The sequence below is a fragment of the Pan paniscus genome, chromosome 6 (genome assembly GCF_029289425.2).
Source record: "Pan paniscus chromosome 6, NHGRI_mPanPan1-v2.0_pri, whole genome shotgun sequence".
NCBI lineage: Eukaryota > Metazoa > Chordata > Mammalia > Primates > Hominidae > Pan > Pan paniscus.
Window position 1 is genome coordinate 174,772,322 of NC_073255.2, and position 13,883 is coordinate 174,786,204.

At 42.4% G+C, this 13,883-nt stretch overlaps 1 protein-coding gene across 2 annotated transcripts in view; it reads right to left on the reverse strand.

Moving 5' to 3' along the window:
• The window catches only part of CREB3L2 (cAMP responsive element binding protein 3 like 2), a 128,555-nt gene that overhangs the window by 83,955 nt on the left and 30,717 nt on the right, over positions 1-13,883 (reverse strand). The gene's annotated exons all lie outside the window — the stretch shown is intronic.

Genomic DNA, 13,883 nt, shown 5'->3' on the forward strand with positions numbered 1-13,883 from the left:
TTTCTCTATCACCCCAGCTGATTGCCACCCATTCCCTAGAAGCAGAGCTGGCTGACCAGCACCTGACCACAGACTCATAGGTGAACCCAGCTGAGACCAGCAGAAGAAAAGTCCATCTGAGCCCAGTCCAAATTGCTGGTTCACAGAATTGCAGGCTAAATAAATGATGGTAGTTTTAAGCCACTAAGTTGTATGGTGATTTGTTATGTAGCAAAACCTCAAGCACCATTCCCAAAAACGTTTTGGGAGAGAAGACATGACCATATGTTGAAAAGACATTCAACTCTGTGAAGACAGGGAGCCCGATCAATGATTTCTCAAACATTCTACAAACTAGGGTAAAAGAAAGCACGATGAGAATCAAAGTATAATAACCAAATTAAATTATCCGAAGTAAACTGCATCCTCTGCCATCCAGCGAGGAAAGTACGTGCAATATTTAGAAAATGTAAGGTAATGTAATTACTGGTTCACCAGTACAACAGAAAGTTGAGTGATAAAATACTTATTTACCTCAGTAACTTTTCACTTTCACTCCCTTCCCTTTGTTTTTCAGAGGTCTACTTTCCATGTTCCCATTCCCTAGTTTTTAGAATGCTCATGGCTTCATGTCTCCATTGTACTCCTCTAGCAAAAACAGAAGCAGCAGTAGCTTCCACTAATGGAGGCACTTTACTAGGTGCTTGTAACATCTAGTAAAAAATATATAATTCTCATTATATAGTGAATTATCATAACCAACCCATTAGATAAGTAATAATTAGACCCATTTTATAGGGCAGTAAACCAAGGCTCAGAGAGGTTAAGTAACTTGCCAAGAACATGTGGTTTGCATGTGCTGGAGCTAGAATTTAAACCACCATCTGTCTGGTTACATAGCTCATGAATTTTCCATTATCTAACACTGCCTCTGAGGAGTAAGTGCTAAGTTCGTAACATAGACTTTCCATAAGAATGCAAGCTTAAAATACAGTGACTATAAGTAAATGCAAAATAAATACATATGTGTGTGTTTATACATACACACATGCACACACACACAGGGGGGTGGGGAGAGAGAGAAAATAAAAGAAAGAAGTAATTGTGAAAACTGAAATTCCATCAAAAGAGAATATTAGTGATTTTGTCCAAAGCCTTTCCAAGGCTTAGAGAGAGAATCAGGAATATATAACAGTTAGGGTCAGTGGGATATTAGCCTGGAAGTATCTAATAAAAGACAACATTGGATCAATTACCTCTGGCTCTAAAGCATATACCTGGAAAGACATCCACAGGGGAACCATCGGAAATTCAATTAATTAACTGTGCATATTTTGAACAGTTTTGCCATAGTACAACTACTACAGAAGCATGTGTTTTATTTCATTTAAATGAACAAATAAACATAATCTTATTTACCAATTATTTTAAACTTAAAACTAAATTATTTCTTTCTTTTTTTTTTTTTTTTTGAGACAGAGTTTCACTCTTGTTGCCCAGGCTGGAGTGCAATGGCACGATCTCAGCTCACTGCAACCTCCACCTCCCAGGTTCAAGTGATTCTCCTACCTCAGCCTCCCGAGTAGCTGAGATTAGAGGTGCGTGCCACCACACCCAGCTAATTTTTTGTATTGTTAGCAGAGACGGGGTTTCACTATGTTGGCCAGGCTGGTCTCGAACTCCTGACCTCAGGCGATCCAGCCACCTTGGCCTCCCAAGAATTATTTCTTTCACTCAGAAAGAAATGTGGGCTTAAAAAGCCAATCTATTATTTTAGGAAGAAGCCTAAATTGTTAAATGTTTATATTCTGCATTAAATTTACTTCCTTCCTCCAAATTATAAACTGGGGGGTGGGGGGTGGGGGAGATGAGAACATTAAAATTTTTCATTTGTCCTCAATTTTCTCAATGTAAATGAATTCGCTCAGTGTCCTTGCAATCAAGCCAGCATATAATTAAGTGGCAGTTTGGAGGAAAGTACGTATGTCTCTGAATTGAAATTGGGGAAAGAACATCATGGGGGCCCTCCCCCTGCACAGTCAAAGCACAGGCTGAGTCAGGCTTTCTCTCCTTGAGTCAGTTGTTGCTCCCCACACCCAGGCAACCCAAACCTGGAAGAATCTCAGGCTTTCTCCTACTTCAGCCTCTCAGGCAGAGGCCCTTTATCCCACCTTTGCCATCACAGGATACAGACAGAATGCGTCTTCTGTGGATCCAACCTCTAGGCCTCAACTCTTCCTGTCATTTTGGGGGTCCCTCCCCTGTGGCATCTCTTGTCCTCCCCTCCCCATTTCTATGCCAGACAGTCCTCTATCTTTCTCTCAGGTACCTGTGGTCCCTAGGAAACAAAAGCTTTCCTTTTCCCACCCGGGGGCACACCTCACAAGACTCAGATCGTCACCTTGGTCACACCGCTCTAAGCTCTGCCCTTGGCAATTCTTCCATTCATCCTTTGCTACTTCCTGAAAGATCTCTAGCCTACCCCAGGCCTTTCCTCCATGATCTCATGACCCATGCCCTCTTCATGCTCAATGCTCAGTCTCTCCGTGGCAGGCCCCCTCACTTTTCTGAACCATGGGAACTTCTAGGAAGTTCTTCTAGGAACTCACACTGCTCCCCTGTGTCTCCATGAACCCAGCCTCCACTTCCTCTCCTAGCATCCCCTGCACCTCCACGCACCTGCTCTGCTCTTCACCATCTGCGACCCCACCGAAGTCAGGACCAATGTCAGGAAACACTTGTAGAACAAGGGGGAAGACTCACTGAATGTTCACGTTGAAATGGACCCTGGTGGTTTTTAAGCGCAAATCCAGGGACACTAAACTCATGAAGCAGCACAGACCATTGCTTGGGCGACTTGAATTCTAAAGCTGCCATACACTGAACTAAAAGCTGTCTCTTGGTACCTTTCACTAGATGGCCATGGCTCTGACTTTGGAACTGTTCCCTTAAAGCATTGGAAGGCTGTCATCAAGAAGGATCCTGAGTGTGTATTCCCAGATCTTGTCCCTCCTCTACTCAAATCCTGAATCTCATCAGGATGAACAAAGGGTTTCTAGGCCCCCTTTCTCTGCCCTCTCACCTTGAGCTTCTTCCCGCACCATCCTCCTTCCCCTTCCCTGAGGGATCTCTGCTACAGGCACACTTGCCTCTCCCAGCTCCAGCACACACCCTGGGGAACCACTTTTGCCAGCCATCTGGGCTGATTGCACCTTCACTGCCCCCAGACTCAAATACCACAACATCAGGCAGGACTCCCCACCACCCTGTGTAAGCCAGTCAGAGCCTCCCACCCCCCACCAGCATTCTCTTACCCCATCGTGGTTTATTGTTCTCCATAACATGAATCACCCCCTAAGAAATTACATGTATGTTTGCTTCCGATCTCCTGCACTACACATGAGTTCCATGGGGGCCGAACGTTTGTCTACTTGATTCACTGCTACAACAGCACCCAGAACACAGTACCTGGCACAAAGTGGGTGCAGTGCTCTGTATGTATATATCAATAAATGAATTCCCACTCCCTTCCATCCTCGCACTCATCCCCCAGCACACACAAACCTCTTTGCTTTCTCTCTGCATTCACTGGTCTGCATATCCAGCTTTCCTAAACAGCAAGGTGATTTTGGATACTGATCTGACATCTGACATACCAGCAGTCCCTCTCAGCTTTGGGGCCCTTGGATCTTCATGAAGATGTCTCCCTCCTTCTTCATCTCACTCAACCAGCCCCCCTCCTTCACGTTCCTTCTGGATCCCAAGCCTGCAACACCTGGAAAGTCTAGATAAGGGTTAAGGTCTATGTCATCCTCAGATATGCTGATAAAAAGGCTGAGCAAACAGAGCACATTTAAAGATCCCCCTCTCCAGAGGCTCTAAGCCAGAATTTACCTGCTCTTCAGGACCTCTTAGCAAGTCCCTGTTCCCACTTAGTCAGCACTGCTTTCTTCCTATTCACAAAGGATCTCTTTAATAACCAGCTCTACCAGTTTTCCAGGTATTAATGTCAAGCTTTTCCCTTTTCAAAAACCAGTACGGTATTCACTTCTTTCTAGTTTTCATGCACCTCATACTTGACTTTGTTAGTCCTTAAACTGATTTCTAATTCATGCCATTTTGTATTTATCCTAAGGTAAACATCAATCTTTCTAGCTTCTGGATACATTATTTTAAATTCTGAGCAAAATGTCTCTAGTCACTCTCTGGTATCATGATCCACCCCTCCCATCTTTGTTTTTATTGTTCATTTTTACTGGATTAAATTTAAATGTTTTTCTAACTTCCTCCTTCACGAACTGTATTTATGTTAGAGTCTCTCTGGCCATGGAGCTTACCTAATTTTCCCCCAGGATCTTTTGAAATCTTGAAATCCTCTTCCCTAAATTGCCGAAGCAGGGATAATTATGTCCAGGGATAATTATGTCAAGCCAAACTTGATTTGTTTTTATAAGCTTAAAAATAGTTATTGCCGTTTTTATTTTGGTGTTTTTTTTTAAACAACTTATTTTGTTCAATGTTAGGATAGTATTTGACATATCTGTTGAAGAAAGAAAGAAAAAATAGAAATGAACAAATGATGACAACACCAAAGTAAGAATGTATCACAATCTGTTTTCAGCTGAAATAAATTCCTAGAAGATCCTTTATCCCTTTTAAGATGGCCATGTTAAAGAAACCCTTGCGGCCAGGCGCGGTGGCTCACGCCTGTAATCCCAGCACTTTGGGAGGTCGTGGCGGGCGGATCACCTGAGGTCAGGAGTTCGTAGACCAGCCTGGCCAACATGGTGAAACCCTGTCTCTACTAAAAATACAAAAATTAGCCAGGCGTGGTGGCAGGCACCTGCAATCCCAGCTACTTGGGAGGCTGAGGCAGGAGAATCACTTGAACCCAGGAGATGGAGGTTGCAATGAGCCAAGATCATGTCATCGCACTCCAGCCTGGGGGACAAGAGCGAGACTTCCTCTCAAAACAAACAAAACAAAGCAAAACAAACAAACAAACAAACAAACCCTTGCTTAACCCACTAGCATGTCTCTGGCTCCCAAAACACTTGTCACTACCAAATCAATCATGTGTTTCGACAGGGGAATGTTTTCCTCCGTGTTTAGCCTTTTGAGCACTCAGCATCTAGACTAAAGCACCCAAGGCTATTGACCCATCAAATACAAAAATGTTAAGCCATCTAGAAAAACCAGATCATTCAGTTAAAGGCTTTCTTTGTGCCTCCTGCACTCCCACAAAGATGGGGAGGGAACAAGCATGATATGCAAGGTAATCAATATTGAACAATCCAATATTGAAAACAAACGGACTGCTTTCAAATTCTTTAAATTCTACCATTCTTTTCAAATTCATAATCCAGTAGTGATATGGTTTGGCTTTGTTCCCACCCAAATCTCACCTTGAATTGTAGCTCCCATAATTCCCACATGTTGTGGGAGGGACCTGGAAGGAGATAATTGAATGATGGAGGCGGTTTCACCCATACTGTTCTCATGGTAGTGAATACATCTCATGAGATCTGATGGTTTTATAAGGGGAAACCTCTTTTGCTTGGCTCTCAATTATCTCTTGTCTGCCACCACGTAAGACGTGCCTTTCGCCTTCCGCCAACCACGTGGAATTGTGAGTCCATGAAACCTCTTTTTCTTTATAAATTACCCAGACTCAGGTATGTCTTTATCAGCAGCGTAAGAACAGACTAATACAAGTAGTGACTAAACTCTAGTTCTACTACAGAGATTGTCCAATGGGGGAAACAAAATAGGTAAAGCAACTGCCCATAAGGTAACATTCTAAATTCAGCTATCTCTAAAGCCAGAGTTAGATCAAGGGACAGGATAGTGCTCAAACTGTTGCCAACTCCAGTAATTACTGCTTCCTCAGATTACTTACGATTTTTCTATAAACAGAAATTTAGTCTGTCTCCTTCTGTCTTTCAAACATGCAGTATCAACACACATGCGCACAAATATATTTACACTCGTTGAGGAAAACATGGCCAAAAAGATAGAAATGTGAACTTTTGCTAGTTTAAGCATTCCATTTTTTCCCTTAGGATAATTAAATCAAATCAATGACAAAAGCCCCTTGATTGTGAGGCTTTGCAATCTACATCTGAAATATCAGAATATTGTTAATATTAAAATGTTAAGAGAACACACAGGTGAGTAGACCAATGCTATTGGTTCTTCTGGAATACTTCCTTAAGTTATTTTACAAAGAACCCTGGTCTCAGGAAGCACTGATTAAAGTTTCAAGGAAGTGACACAGCCCATGTTATAAGCAAGGACATAGAAAGCCCTAGGTTCTCCAGCCAAACACTGCAACTATCTGCAAAGCTCTCTCTTCTATGGTAAAGTGAGTTGACCAGGGTAACATCCACTCAAAATCCCTCTCCACTTAAAACTATGGGATTCTATGCCTGAGGAGGAGCTAAACAAAGTGCTATTATTTATGTTAAAATGGGCAACTGGGAGAAACACCTACTGAATCTAGCCTCCTCGTCTAGGGCAGGAATGCTTAAACCTGAGGGTGTATCACAATCGCCTGGAGAGTTTATTAAAACACAATGGGTGCATCTCACCCTAGAGTTTCTAATTCAGTAGGTCTGCAGTGGGGCCCAAGAATATGTCTTTCTACCAAGTTCTCGTATGCTTTGCTGGTCCATAAAGCACACTCTGAGAACCACTGGTCTTCCAAAGAAGGAATCTGATGTTCACTGATGGCATCAAGGACTTAGGTGAACAGAAGTTGGGAGGGGCATCAAGACAGAGGAGCCAAAGAAGATACAGATCAGAGACAGGAAGAGCAAACATGTGAAAAGTTATGAAATTCTTCCAGAGAGTGGAAAAATAAGGGCTAGTTGCATCTTCTTAAATTATATCCCACTATGTCTTACTGCATAATTTGTAAAATAGATTATATGTTACTTGCTTACATACTTTAAAAAATTATGTCCAATAAGTTTGGATGGTAATGTGATGCACTTTCAGAAAGCAGGTTAAAAAAAGCAAATTCAGTCAACAAAGAAAACTGTTAATACATTGGTGCTCCCTCCAGTGGCTCAGGGAGAAGGAGGAGCACTATCCTTGATATGGAATTGGAATATTTAAGAAGTGTATGTTGATCCTAGCCACGACTCAGATAGAAGGAAAGCTCAGAATAAGTTAATCTTTTGGATAAAATAGGAAGATTACCTCACTTTTGACTACAGACAGCTCAATTTGGAGATTTTACAGAGAACAGGAAATAACATATTTTGCCTCATGTTCATGCCTCTCAAATAAAAATAATAAGGAAATTTTAAAAAGAAAAATCGTAGGTAGAAAGGAAGGACCTATGCCATATGAGAGTTCATCAAAGCTCCCCCGCAGTGGCTTACTGACAAGCTGCTAGAACTGTGCTTCTGAATCCTTGTCTCTGCCTCCATATAATACGCAGGAGTCGCATACTCTTCAAGGTAACACTCTCATTACATATGGATTCTCAGGTGTCTGGGAATGAGGGCATGGAAGGAGGGTGTTATGAACTGAAAGTGTGTCCCCCTAAAATTCATATATTGAATCCCTAACCCCCAATGTGATAGTATTTGGAGATGGGGCCTCTGGGAGGTTTACATGACGTCATGAGGTGGGGTTCCCATGATGGGATTAGTGCCCTTATAAGAACAGCCCAGAAAGCTTGCTCTCTCTCCCTTTCTTCTCTCTCTCTCAGTCTTCTCTCTTTCTCCCTTCCTCTCCTTCCCACTCCTCTTTGCCCTGTGAGGACACAGAAAGAAGGCAGCTGTCTGCAAGTCAGGAAGCGGGCGCTCACCAGAGCTCAACTATGCTGGCACACTGATCTCAGACTTTCAGTCTCCAGAGCTGTAAGAAATAAACGTCTGCTGTTTAAGCCACCCAGTCTATGGTACTTTGTTAAGGTGGCCTGAGCAGACCAAGGCAAAAGGTGAGTGACTCTCCATCAGCCTAGCAGTTTGGACTCTGAGCTCATTATCAGGACATCATTATCTACCTAGAGACAATTTACCTAACTTTGGGCCAAGGACTCAGGAAGAAAAGAGCCTCTGGAATGTTATCATGGTCACCACACTACTAGCGGATGTAAAAGGAGAACAAACACTAGGCTTAGCTTGAGTCCCAGCCCCCCTCCCACAGTCACTCCCCCAACCCTAGCTTCTCCCTAATGCTAACCCAAAACAAGAGATACTCCGGATGACTCAGCCGCAACTGCCCTTGCTATTGATTTGAACCTGATCAGACAGTTTGGTTCTGGCTCTTCGATTCTCTCCCAGACACCAAGCCCCATGTCTCTGTACTGGAGTGTTCCTGTGGCCCCTGCTCCCGATCGCTGGAAACTGACTCACAAGTTTCCCTCCCAGGAACAGGAAGCCTGCCCTGCACTGCATTCCTAAGATCCTTCTAACCACTGGCAGCTCAGCCTCGTGTTGGCCACCTGCATGAACTTCCAACCATCACCTCCCCTCACTGTGATGCCCCATCCACTTCCTGGGACACCATGTAAATACCTAACAGCTACTGTTGACTAAACACCACCGTGTGCCAGGATCTCTGCTTTAATATGCATTATCCCTAATCCTCAACACAATGCTGCAAGGTAGGTTATACTCTTCCCATTTGTGGTTGAAGCACACAAGACTTAGGGAGTTAAATAACCTTCCCAAGATCACACAGCCAGTCAGTAAAAGCTTGCTATTTTCACCTTTCTTTCTGACTTTAAAGTCTATTTTCTTTCCAATACAACACAGTGTCGTTTCTACCCCATTTTGGCACACCCCATCCCTTCCTTGTCCTCCACAGCTGATGTTGCCCTGGACTGGAGCTAGCTACTCTTTTTTTTTTTTTTTTAATTATACTTTAAGTCCTAGGGTACATGTGCACAACGTGCAGGTTTGTTACATAGGTATACATGTGCCATGTGGGTTTGCTGCACCCATTAACTTGTCATTTACATTAGGTATTTCTCCCAACGCTATCCATCCCCCAGCCCCAGACTCCCCAACAGGCCCCAGTATGTGATGTTCCCCTCCCTTTGTCCATGTGTTCTCAATGTTCAACTCCCACTTACGAGTGAGAACATGCAGTGTGTGGTTTTCTGTCCTTGTGATATTTTACTGAGAATGATGGTTTCTAGCTTCATGCATGTCCCTGCAAAGGACATGAACCCATCCTTCTTTAAGGCTGCATAGTATTCCATGGTGTATATGTGCCACATTTTCTTAATCCAGTCTATCATTGATGGACATTTGGGTTGGTTCCAAGTCTTTGCTACTGTGAATAGTGGAGCTGGCCACTCTTGTATCCTCTCAGCCTCACACTGTTTGAAGCCAGCTGAACCTCCTCCAATGGGGGGTACTGCTGGATCAGTCCCCAGTATACCATCAGCTCAGGCCCGCCACCAAGTCTCTATCCCAACTCATAAATGAATCCAATTTGGTGGCTCCCACCTGCAACCTCATTGATTTCCAACTTCCAATTACAGCACATAAGAACAAGTCTTGTGTGTGTCCTAGGGGGTTGGAGAAAAGAAGGAAGAAAGTGAGAAGGGGCAAAAAGAAAATGAGGAAGAAAGAAACGAAGGAGAAGAATAGGGTCAAGGAAAAAGGTGGATCAGAGGAGAGAGAAGGAACGAAGAAGACGTGGCGCCCCATAAAACAGCATGTGTCAAGTGAGGACACTGTAGGGCTGCTTAGTCAGGAAGGGCAGAGAGCTCAAATCTGGAACTCCAGCAAGATCCCTGGTCTCCTAGTTAAGCCAAAGAAAACTGTTCCTAGTCTGAGAAGAGAATGTGCATGATGATATCAAGATTACAAATCATAAAAGCAAAGTTTCCTTTTTGATAAATTGGATCAGAAAAAGAGGTAGCTATAAAGGACATTTTGGGGACAACTAGGGCAATTTGAACATGAATGCCTTAGATAATAGCAGTGTATTAATGTAAAATTTTTTTGAGCATTATGATCTTCTCTTTTTTTGTTTTTTTTTTTTTTTTGAGACAGAGTCTCACGCCGTCGCCCAGGCTGGAGTGCAGTGGCACAAACTCGGCTCACTGCAAGCTCCGCCTCCCGGGTTCATGCCATTCTCCTGCCTCAGCCTCCCGAGTAGCTGGGACTACAGGCGCCTGCCATCACACCCGGCTAATTTTTTTTTGTATTTTTTAGTAGAGACGGGATTTCACCATGTTAACCAGGATGGTCTCGATCTCCTGACCTCATGATCCACCTGCCTCAGCCTCCCAAAGTGCTGGGATTACAGGCATGAGCCACCGCGCCCGGCCTATGATTTTCATTGAGGTTGTTTAGCAGAATTTTTTTTTTTCAAAGATACATTTAGAGATGAAATGTCATAATGTCTCAACTAACTTTCAAGGGTCAACACACACACACACACACACACAACATACACATACGCAGAAAGACAGAAAAATAAGTTAATATAGTAAAATATTAGCAACTGATGGATTTAGTCAAATGATATATGTCTTGACTGTATTATTTTTACAACTTTTCTCGGGTTTGAACTTTTTCAAAATAAAAAAGAAAAGAAATTATAAAATAGCCACAACCTAAGAAACAAATGTTTTCCAGACGCCCAGGGTATTTTAATTTGCATAATAAGTTCTTCCAGATGACTTGAAAGCACTGTTATGGGGGGGTCAGAAGATCATCCAGCTCTGGAGTCAGGCTGCCTACACTGGAATACCCTCTAAAGAGCAAGTTTCTTAACCTCTTCAAGCCGCAGTCTCCTCATCTGTAAAACGGTGCCCAAAACGGTATTGAATACAAAGGGTTGATTATGAGAGTTAAATGTAATAAGTCACAGAAGTTACTATTATTACTGATATGAGAAAAGACAGGATGTATAGTACTATTCTCACTTAAACTGCCCAAATAGAATTCCAAAGAATAAGCTGACCATTTTGTTTTAGAACTTTTTCTTTCTTCCTCTTACATAAAACACAGAGAAGCAATTTCAGAAAGATGACATGTGCCAAAAACCACAGATATTGGAATCAATCCAGACATCGTATCTTTTAACGAGAGAATGGGGTGACATTTCTCCACCAAATAAAGTTCCTTATAAACTCAGTTTCCTAACTTTACGTTCAGGGTGAATCACTTGCAATGAAGAAACAGCAACTGTAAGAAGGAAAAATGGGTCTTCTCCGATAAGCCGGACAGTTCACAGAAGGGGGTGGGTGGGGTGGGCAGGATCCAGGTGGGAAACCTAATCTTCCAAACAGATTCCTTCTTTTGGCCAGAAAAGCTCAGGTCAAGGAACTGAAGAGCTGGCTTCTTCCTTCCTCACAGTAACTGCCTTGATGACTGGCAGTGTGGCCCAGACAGAGCACATTCCATAGAGCTGGACAGCAGGCGTGGGGCCAGCAACCGTTAAACATACTTTTGTATCCTCCAGTAAAAAGAATGTCTGGAACCAACAGCATGTGCCTTGTTCTAAGAACAGATTTCTCCTCCAGCTATTTCTCCAGCTTACAGAAGAAGTGTTTATGCAGTGTGCACCTACCTACACTACGGTTACTTTATAGCTGGGTGCCTCAGTGTGAGATACTTAAGAATATCCATGTTTTTAAAAAGCTTGGAGAATGGCATGCTTTCAACATCAGTATGAACCTAGTCCCTAAATTAAGTTAGCACACATATTAAGAGATACACACAAACTTAAAGAAAAAACAAAATCAAGTCTACACAGAGTTTAAAGGTGCCTACTTATTTCCAGAGTCAGAATTATGTTTAAAAAAAAAACTGGGGCCAGGCGTGGTGGCTCACGCCTGTAATCCCAGCACTTTGGGAGGCCAAGAAGGGCGGATCACGAGTTCAGGAGATGGAGACCATCCTGGCTAACACGGTGAAACCCCATCTCTACTAAAAATACAAAAAATTAGCCGGGTGTGGTGGCGGGCGCCTGTAGTCCCAGCTACTCGGGAGGCTGAGGCAGGAGATGGCGTGAACCTGGGAGGCGGAGATTGCAGTGAGCCGAGATCGCGCCATTGCACTCCAGCCTGGGCGTCAGAGCGAGACTCCATCTCAAAAAAAAAAAAAAAAAAAAATTTGGATCGGGGGAGACATTGTATGAAGGACACTAAGGCAACACTGCAGACACCGCAGAACTTGATCTTTTTGCGGCTATGCTGTGATGTGTGAGTGCACACAAAACACCGGTCCTTACTCTCTGCAACCCTAATCCCCTGGGTCTCTTTCCCCATTGTAAAGAACCTTATCATAAGTTCTTACCTTAGTCATTAACTTCTCTGGATGGTCCAAAAAAAAAGCCAGGGACTGTTTTCTAATGTATATTCTTGCTCTTTCCATTTTTCTAAAACTATTAATTAAACATTAAGCCAACTTATTTAAAAGAGGGAAAAATGGGAAATAACCTAAAATCCTAATAATTGGATGTCACTTAAGAACCTACAAAACATACACTCAATGAATAATACACGGCCATTAAAAAGTGATAGATAGGCTGCTCTGTCTATGGAGTAGCCATTCTTTCATTTATTCACTTCCTTAAAAAAAAAAGTAATGGCTAAGTATTAAAATAGGAAAATGTCCATTATTAAATACAAAAGAGCATGGCACAATAGTTATATGGATATGTTTTATTAATAGCTATGTAAAAGAAGTATTCATAAAAAAATCTGAACTCTAACACAAGAGAAATTAACAGCAGTTTGGGGAGTGCATAATGAGCTTTTGAGAGATGTCTTGGCTGGGCGCAGTGGCTCATGCCTGTAATCCCAACACTTTGGGAGGCCTGTAATCCCAGCACTTTAGGAAGCTGAGGCGGGCGGATCACAATGTCAGGATTTCGAGACCAGCCTGGCCAACATGGTGAAACACCGTCTCTACTAAAAATACAAAAATTAGCCGGGAGTAGGGTGCACACCTATAATCCCAGCTACTTGGGAGGCTGAGGCAGGAGAATTGCTTGAACTCAGGAGGCAGAAGTTGCAGTGAGCCAAGATCATGCCACTGCATTCCAGCCTGGGTGACAGAGCAAGACTCCATCTCAAACAAAACAAAACAAAACAAAACAGAGAGATGTCTTTTTTGCTTGTTTTTTAGTTTCTTTAATGAGGTAATACTCTTTTTGTAATGAACAATAAGAACAGTATTTTTTTCTTGATAAGTAAAAGGAAGCCAGGTTTGGTGGCTCACATCTGTAATCCCAGCTACTTGGGAGGCTGAAGTGGGAGGATAGTTTGAGGCCAGGAGTTTGAGACCAGCCTGAGCAACACAGTGAGATCCCTGTCTCCAAAAAAAAAAAAAAAAAATATATATATATATATATATATATATATATATATATAGAAAAGAAAAATAATAAACCTAGGATAAAGGTTGATTTCTTATTTTAAATTCCACAGTCACCTAAGGGAACTAAACTCTAAGGCATCTGTAACATTCATGAATAAATACATTGTGGATCAACCCAGGGAGCATTTTCATACCAGCAAGGCCCCAGATGGACACCCTGGTAACAAAGTCCTCTTGTTCGGGGGAATGTCCCCAAATCCCTATATAGGAAAGAAGCTTCAGGGCCTCTACAAAAATATTTACACATGAGAGAACACAGACACGCACACCCCAAATCCACATGAGAAATGGAAGAAACAGCATATCTAGTGGGTGCAGCACACCAGTATGGCACATGTATATGTAACTAACCTGCATATTGTGCACATGTACCCTAAAACTTAAAGTATAATAATAATGAAAAAAAAAAAAAGAAATAGCATATCATGAAAAACTAAAATGGTTTGAAATTCTTCAACTAATGATGACCTTAATCATAGAAATCCCTATTCCAACTTGTTTGCCTTGTATGGAAGACTTGGGTCCTAAGGAGAATCCATACAC